At 39.9% G+C, this 6,731-nt stretch overlaps 1 pseudogene; it reads right to left on the bottom strand.

The window, feature by feature from the left end:
* Nucleotides 1–2,489: 2,489 nt before the first annotated feature.
* LOC114317472 (steroid 5-alpha-reductase DET2-like) lies at nucleotides 2,490–2,959 on the bottom strand (annotated as a pseudogene).
* Nucleotides 2,960–6,731: the final 3,772 nt, after the last annotated feature.

Here is a 6,731-nt window from a genome sequence, read left to right as displayed (position 1 = left end):
ATTGGCTTCTAATCATGTGTTCCATTCGCGCTCTAAACATATAGAAATTGACTATCATTTTATTCAGGATAAAGTTGTTGCCAAATTGATTGCTTTGAAATATGTTCCTACCACAGATCAGGTGGCTGACATCTTCACCAAACCTCTTTCTACCTCTCGGTTTCTTTATTTCAAAGACAAGCTTCTTGTGCAGCCTTGCCCTATCAGCTTACAGGGGAGTGCTAAGATACATACTCATGTGCAGCACTCACAGTTAGACCAAGTGCAGCTAGAGGCAGAGTTGAAGCTTCAGCCTTAGCTTAATAAGAAGTCAGCAGTGATATCTGATTCATCACAGCTCTGTTTTCCTAAATGTTCTTCAGAAAATATCTGTAACAAATATAGCTATAGCTGTAATGTTTGTTAAACAGTTAGAGTGTTTGTTAGCTGAGTTGGTTAGTTAGTTAGCTGAGTCAGTTACTGAGTTGGTTAATTAGTTACTGAGTTAGTTAGATACTTTTTCCTATAAATATCTTGAGCAGTGTATAAGAATTCATTGAATGAAAATAGAAAAGGCTTTTATTCTTCTCACAACTAAAGAAATTTGGAAAAATTACATTCCTTATAATGAGTCTTAGATTTTATATTTGTACTCGTGTCGATATGGTAATTATAATTTTAATTGTGTTAATTTTATTCTTAAAGTTTTTATATTGTGTCAACTTTTTTAATTAATAATATTTTTAAAAATTGGATTAATTATCAAGAGATAAAATAATTTATTCACTCTTCCCAAATTGATGGAAAGAATAACATCCAACTTGAAATAAACAAACTTTTTTTTTTTTAGCAAAAAATGAAGTTTTATTGATGAAAAAAGAGCAATATACATGCAAAACTTAAATCAACAAAACAGGGAAATGCATTGAGTATCATAGTTGACCTCAACAATCCCAACTAAGTTGACGTCGCAAAAGAAGAACAATCATTTGTTAGCACTTGACTCAAGATTGGGGAGAAACCAATCAAGAGCAACCAAAGAAAGAAAGAAGGAAAAAAACAAAACAACAATCCAGCAACAGTGCAACAATACAGCAGCAGCAGTCAACTCCCTTGTATCACACCTTTCTACACACAGCAGTAGGCAACAAAATTTCTCAATTCACAATAATTTTTGTTTAGATCTCAATTACTAAACAAAAATTTGTGATTCAGAATCAAACTACAGAATGAAAACCCAGTTTAGTAGTTGATATTTAAATAATTAATTTTTATTCTATGATTGATATTTGAATAATTAATTTTTATTTGGTAGTTGATATCTACATGGACAAAATAGTGTGAAGATAAAAATATAAAAATCAAAAAGTGGTGTGCAAATAGAAATATCAAATTAAACTAAATTGATATAATTAGAAGGTTATTTATACAAAACAAAACCATGAGAAGTATCACTTTGACTCTCTAAACTTTAAAAGCATATAAATGGACTCCTCAAACTATCGAGAAGTATCATTTTGCATTCTAAACTATAAAAGTGTACAAATGTCCCCAAATTATAAAAATATATAAATTGGACCGTTAATGAAAGGGGTTAAAGTGAAACATATCATAAGTTATGAGGTCTATTTGTACATTTTTATAATTTGGAAAGACAAAGTGATACTTATCAATAGTTTAAGGGGTCCATTTGTACGCTTTTAAAGTTTACGGGGTCACAATGATATTTCTCAATAGTTTTTCTATGTAAATAGTCCTAATTAGAACTACAAAAACTAAATTTAGCACATGAGAAATTATAAAGACTACGAGTATAGTTTGCTCAAGAATATTTAATCAAAGTGCTCTTTTTTTTTTTTTTTCTTTTTTTATCCTCTTTTACGGCCGGTGCATTTTCATACCCACCTATTGGATCATGAATTTGGATAATAATTTTGAAAGGATAAGAAATATGTGAAAAAAATATGAACGAAATATAAGTTGAATATTTTTAATTTTTTTTTTTTATCAATTTCTCTCACTATTCCTTTTCATTTCAAAATTCCTACTTAAACCAATGATCTAAATTAATTGTAAAAGTCAATAAGAGCACAAAGATGAACAATAAAGTTTTTCACAAACAAAAAATTATTGATCAACAAACTTATGCAATAGGCCTAACTACTCTGGCTTTTAATCTCATTTCATATATCAAATCTAAAAATTGTATGATATCTTTATATATATGACTTAGGCCTCGTTTGGGAACAGGCTAATTTAGTAACTTTTTGGCTATTTGGCTAAAAAGGTAGGTAAAAAAAACTTATATGTTTGGGATAACTTTTTGGCTAATTACGAAAAGATATGCAAAAAGTAGAGAGAAAAGAGAATCTTTGACTTTTTGGTATGAGTTGTTGGCTTTTTGGCTAAAATGGTAACTTTTTGGCTTTTTGGCTAAAATGGTAAGTCCCCAAACGGGGCCTTAATACTAACTTTATCCTAAATTTATATTTCCATATTTTCATTTTTTTCTAGAGGACAAATGGAATAAGAGACTTGACATTCTTGGGAAAGTCTTGAAACTTTGTAAGGTACCATTTCCTAGTGGCATAACTCCTTCCTATCAAGTAGATAGTGGTGCCTAGGGTGAATGAGAATGCATAAAGAGTTTGAGAAATGCAAGAGATCCCTATAAACCCTAATATTTCAAAAAGATAGTGTGGACATATCACTAGATCAAACAAGCCACCTTTGGGGATCTTGTACCCTTTATCACCTCGTTTCCTCAGTTTAGAGAGGAGGTAATGGTGGTACACGTTACCAGTTATCCCATTAAAAACATCGAAATTCCGGCATCCTTAAGATCGAGTGGAGGCTCGGGGAACCCTAGGGTTAGGTGTTGGGCATAGATCATGGTTGATGTAGAGATGAAGTAGCTGAGAGAGATTGGAATTGTAACATCAAGGTACATCACACTGTTGTATTTGTGAATGAATAAAACCTGCAAAACAAAAGGGATAATTGTTTAAATTCAAACAAGCGATAATTTGAGTAGACTAATTAATTTTTTTTTTCCAATTTCAAATTAACAAACAGAAAACTTAGTTAAAATTTAATTGAGGTAACTTTAGTCTATATATAAAATAAATTCGAACCACACAATACACTGGCATTATTAGAAAAAAAAATTAAAATTAAAATTTTGAATACCTCAAAAAGCCTCTTGAAGAAATGGATGGTTAGAGCAGAATTGACCAACAAGAACCTAAAACCCTTGTTGGGGAAAATGCCGAAGAATGTTCCACGCTGTTGGAGTATTTTGGACCTGAAATTCTCTCTCTCTCTCTCTCTCTCTCTCTCTCTCTCTCCCGTGAAAGGGATGTTCCTACTACCAAATTATAGGTAATTACATTCACCTCTCTTGAATTTTAAACAAATCACAATTAATTTTGTATTTTTAACATAACAATTATATTAACCTCTTTTTTAAGGATGATGTGGGGATGCATTTTTTGAATATCAACACGTGGCCAAGATGACGCCGACGTGTCAGCCGAGGTTCCACGTGTCCTGGTTGTGATGCCAAGGTTGTCTCGGCTAGGCCGAGGTTACCTCCGAAGATATCGGATTCCGAGATAAGCGAATAAGGGACAAAAGTCTTAGAATGAGGAAGGACTTCAGCATGGATAAGGATAGCACTCTTAGGGAGTCTATCTTTATCTCTTGGAGAGTCCAGGATAAGCACTAAGCAAGAGTCCATTGAAGTCAGGCTTCTACTGGGACTAGGATTGAAGTAGCTATAAAAGAAAGGCACCCCCGATGGGTCTAAGGTACGCAATTTATACTCAAAACAGTGAGTTAAACACCACTGATTATCTTTGAGATAACTGCCTTGATCGTCGGAGTGCCCCCGGGTGGACGAACGACCACCAGAGTCTCTTCTTTTTGTTACAGGTCATCCAGGTGCCATCTATTCCGCCAGTGTTCTCCAGTTGAAAGCTGGGTTGGTAGTGTGGTCAGAAATTCACTCAGACAATTTGGTGCCGTCTGTGAGAAGAAAAGGAGGATAGATGGCCAGCGACGGACAGAAGGAAAAGATTGGGAACGACACCCCCGCTAGGAGTGGGAGACCTATCAACCTTGACATCGAAGAAGACAACTGCAACACAGAAACTCTTGACCAAAATCACGGAGTGAAAGACGTCGGCCAGGAAGACGACGTACCAAAGAAGACAGACCAAAGCAGGTACTATAACGAAGATAACCTCCAAGTATGGAAAGATAGATGCCTGAGGAGGGATGAAGAAGTAAAAGAGATGGCAAACAAGTTGGCGGACCTGCAATCGGTCGTCAACTTCATGATGCAAAATAACGTCATGCAGCCACCATTTCCGCTGCAGGACACGCCAATTCCAGCGGCCAATGCCCAGAAGCAAGGACAGAAAACAATCCCGGTAGCCCCCCAACATACCAGGAGCGAAAAGCACTCTCACCGGCCTTCAAGGGAGGTCAGCAAGAGGAGTCGAGGAGGGAAGAGTCACGAAGGACACATCACACTAAGGAAGCAGACACCAAAGAACATCGGCATGTTCAGAGGCAGGAGTTGTGCTTCGACACAACTAACGGAGAAAGGTCGAAAAGGGCCCACAACGAAGCTGAGAGCAGTGCGCCGAAAAGATTGAAGTCGGGAGATAGCCGAGCTCTTGGGCGGACCAAAGAAAACCTGAGAGATTACCTCAAGCGGAAACAAAAAAATGCCGATGCCGAGGTAACCTCCCTTGTCAAGTCGAGAACACCCTTCTCGGTGGAATTAGACAAGTTTGAGGCTCCGAAAAGATTCAGTATGCCAAGGTTCCAAATATATGATGGCAAGACGGACCCCAACTTTTACGTTGGATTATACCTGAACTCAATGGCGTTGTACACGGGGAACGAGCCATTACTCTGTAAAATGTTCCCCTCATCCTTCGGGGAGATTGTATCGGATTGGTTCCACAAATTGCCAAAGAGAAGTGTGAAAACCTGGGAAGGCCTGGCCGAGATGTTCGTGGCCAGGTTCGTAACTAACAAACTACAGTCGTTAAGGGTAGACGCCTTGATGGCCCTGAGAATCAGCAAGGATGAAAGCCTTAGGGCCTACGCTTACTATGAGGTGTTCAACCGAATACCTGAGTGCAACCAAGAGGTGGCAGTCGTGTCCTTCAAGAACAGTCTCAAAGATGACTATCCACTACGAAAGTCTTTGGCAAAAACATTGCCAAAAAGCATGGAATAGCTCATGGCTCGAATTGAGAAATACGCCAGAGCCGAGGAAGATACGTCGGGGGCTAAGGAGACAAAGCAAGAAAGGGGAAACGGCTCGCCGAAGCGAGGTCGAGGTAACAATGGAACCAGCAAGCAAGAGATAGGACTGAGAACCGCACAGGCGGTCACAACTGTATTTCGAATCCCAATTCACAAGGTCCTGGATAGAATCCGAACCCAACCCTATTTCAGAACACCAGAGAGGGTACTAGGAGAATTCATGGGAAGAAACCTTGGCAGGCATTGTGCCTACCATAATGAAGATGGGCATATGACCCAGGAGTGCAGAGCCTTGAAAGCACACTTGGAAGACTTGGTAAGACAAGGCCATCTGAGGAACCTTGTAGATGAGGCCAGGACCAGAGAAGAGCAGGTAAGACTGCCTCAGGCACCAGCAGCTCCACCTCCTCCAGCACAACAGCCGCAGGCAGGTGGACCTCGAGTAGTTAACGTAATCCACTCGAAGGTCAACGAAAACGACATATGAGGGGAGACCCAGAAGGTAAAGCACCTACAACACGTGTACCAGGTCAGACAGAAAAGACCTCGGTCTGAGGAGTGCGAGGGACCAATGATAGCCTTCACTGAAGCCGACCTAGAGATGGTCCAGCATCCGCATAATGTTGCCTTGGTAGTATCCCTCTAGGTTGGAGAGTGCCAAGTGAAGCGCATCCTAATTGACCAAGGCAGCTCCTGTGACATCATGTATGTTAGATGTTACAAAGAGCTGGGCCTTCACCCTGATGATATGGAGCAATCCAATGGCCCGATGGTCGGGTTCAATGGAACGCCGACATGGCCACTGGATGCAACAAGCTTGGAAGTGCAGGCTGGCACTAAGAAGATAAAAATAGAGTTCACCGTAATCAACACACCCTCCCCTTACAAAATTATCTTGGGAAGGCCATGGTTGCATGCAATGGGGGCTGTTCCCTCAACATTGCATCAACTATTGCGGTTCCCAACAAAGGATGGGATAGAGGAGGTCAGAGGAGATCAGTTGCAGGCAAAGAATTGCTCCATGACAACAATGAAATCTACCTACAGCATACGAGAACCAGAGAAGGTAGAGATCGAAGACAAGGACGTGGAAGTCCTAGAAGACGTCGGCAATGAGCCAGCCGAGAAGAGCGAAGAAGCACTGAAGAAAATTCTCGTGCAGGAGGGAGATGAAGAACGCTTTTTTCTTCTCAGCTCGGACTTAGCTGAGGAAGAGGAAAAAGAGCTGGAGGCTTTCTTGAGAACGAATATTGAGGTGTTTGCTTGGACGCCCTATGAAATGCCTGGCATTGACCCCGAGGTCACCTGCCATAAATTGAACATTGACAGGTCGGCCAAACCTGTAATTCAACGAGCAAGAAGACCGACGTTGATGCACGTCGAAGCAGTGGAAGAAGAAGTAGACAGACTTCTGGAGGCTAGGGCCATTCGGGAGGTAAATTACCCGACATGGCTATCAAATACAGTAG

This window comes from Camellia sinensis, chromosome 8 (assembly GCF_055761805.1).
Source record: "Camellia sinensis isolate YWXY chromosome 8, ASM5576180v1, whole genome shotgun sequence".
Classification (NCBI taxonomy): domain Eukaryota; kingdom Viridiplantae; phylum Streptophyta; class Magnoliopsida; order Ericales; family Theaceae; genus Camellia; species Camellia sinensis.
The sequence above is the reverse complement of the archived record's forward strand: the minus strand, read 5'-3'. Positions and strand labels throughout refer to the sequence as shown.